Source organism: Siniperca chuatsi, linkage group LG22 (assembly GCF_020085105.1).
Source record: "Siniperca chuatsi isolate FFG_IHB_CAS linkage group LG22, ASM2008510v1, whole genome shotgun sequence".
Lineage (NCBI taxonomy): Eukaryota > Metazoa > Chordata > Actinopteri > Centrarchiformes > Sinipercidae > Siniperca > Siniperca chuatsi.
Genome location: NC_058063.1, coordinates 21,079,624 through 21,081,485, shown reverse-complemented (window position 1 = coordinate 21,081,485; position 1,862 = coordinate 21,079,624). Strand labels below are relative to the sequence as shown.

Below are 1,862 nucleotides of genomic sequence, written 5' to 3'. Positions count from 1 at the left end.
TACCGTATTACAGGTAAACGCAACACGTACAATACAAGTAAATAAAGCATAAATAAGGTATTTTCATTATAGCACAGATTTATGTAAAGACATAGACTGTAGGTAAAGACACACAATATGTTTCAGAAGAATCTTTAAAAAGAAAAAAGAAAATAATTAAAAAATATACATATAACAGTGTAATTTTAGCGATTTTTAACCTATTTAATGCTAACTAAATAATGCTATGTATTTTTACCTTAATAATGTAAAAAAAAAAAAAAAACTTTAAATAAATAAATACAGTTTGGTAAAATACTTGAAATGATTTAATTTTAGCAAACCATTTTAACAAAATAAAGTTTAAAAAAAAAAAACATGAATGAACAGAACAGAAAGAAAGTTTATATCACAGACAGAGTTGGGATAGTGATTAAATATGGTTGATAATAATAAAAAACAAAGGATAAATAAATAAAATATTGGGCACAAGAAAATAATTACCAATAACTTAATAATAATAGTGAATTAAACCAAAGATGTACAATAAAGTCAGTCAAATAATTAAGCATGCAAAAGTTAATTAATACATGCTCACACAAACAGTCTTAGTTAAATTAGTAATGTATATAAATAACATACAACACAACAATAATGGCTTATTATTTTCTGCATTATTTAGTTTCCCAACATAATTCAATAGTCAACAATGTATTATGACACAGTAAGATAAATAAATGCTTATAATCTTATAATCTATCAACACAACAGCCTGTTGTGCCTATTTCTTTCAAAAATCATCATACAGCAGTTTTTAACATGCAACCAATAATGAGATCACAGATCATATTTTGTTCTGAAACATTTTTATTCTGTACAACAGTAAATAATCACCGGCTATAAACAAAATAAAACTGTTCACAAACTGAAAATTGTTTAAAAAAAAGTATGAGAGATGCTTTTCTGAAAATATGATAACATTCAACAAGTTTCCTTCTTCCTCTCTGGTGGGAGGCTGCTCACTAATCCCGTTTTTATTCTTAGAAAAAAAAATTACTGTACAATTTTAAAAACCAGTTTGTGTTCAAAATGTCTCTACTAACAAACACACTGCCGTCTGTTTGGCGCGCTGCAGCTTCCTGACTTCTCTCTCAAAGCATTACTATTCAAGTTCAGCATCATGGTTGTTATTGGCTTTTTGTGGCAGGACATTTCATCCTCCTCCTCCTCCTCCTCCTCCTCTTCGTCATTTGCTCTGCTCGACAGACACAAACATGAACAGCTGGTGGACAGAAGGGATTGATCGCCTCGTCTGCTGTTTGTCCACATGGTTTGAGTTCTGATGAGATGATTGCACTTGTTTACTGTCTGTTTATTTGCTAATTATCTTACAAACAGGAGCTGATGTCTGGTGGACAGAGCGCGCTCGAACCAGACATCAGCTGATTAGGACATCCTGCAGTTTCCACCATTACACAGTGTTTGTTGTTTTCAGCTGTGGTGACTATTATGCTGCGTTCATGTGCGTTGGAGAAAGTCTGACATGTCATACTTCCAAGTTGTCCACTGGCTGCTGGAAAAGTGTGACATTTACAGGGTGCTCTTTACCGCTGACCATGTAATCACAATGTCCCAGGTTCGAGTCTGGCTGGAGACCTTTGTTGCATGCTGTCACCTCCCAACTTTAGAGTATCAAATAAAGGCAAAAAATGCCCCCAAAATACTTAACCAAGACCAAGAGTCATGACAGACAGCCATGCTAGCAGCTTTGTGAGGCTGTACTTAGACACAGCAGTGTCTTGAGCTAAATGCTAACGTCGACATGCTAACATCCTCACAGTGACAATGTTATCTTAGTTTAGCATGTTAGCATGCTAATATTT

At 33.7% G+C, this 1,862-nt stretch overlaps 1 protein-coding gene across 1 annotated transcript in view; it reads right to left on the bottom strand.

Annotated features, from left to right (window-relative positions):
• The window catches only part of LOC122870258 (low affinity immunoglobulin gamma Fc region receptor III-like), a 1,099,642-nt gene that overhangs the window by 657,140 nt on the left and 440,640 nt on the right, over positions 1-1,862 (bottom strand). The window lies entirely within an intron of this gene.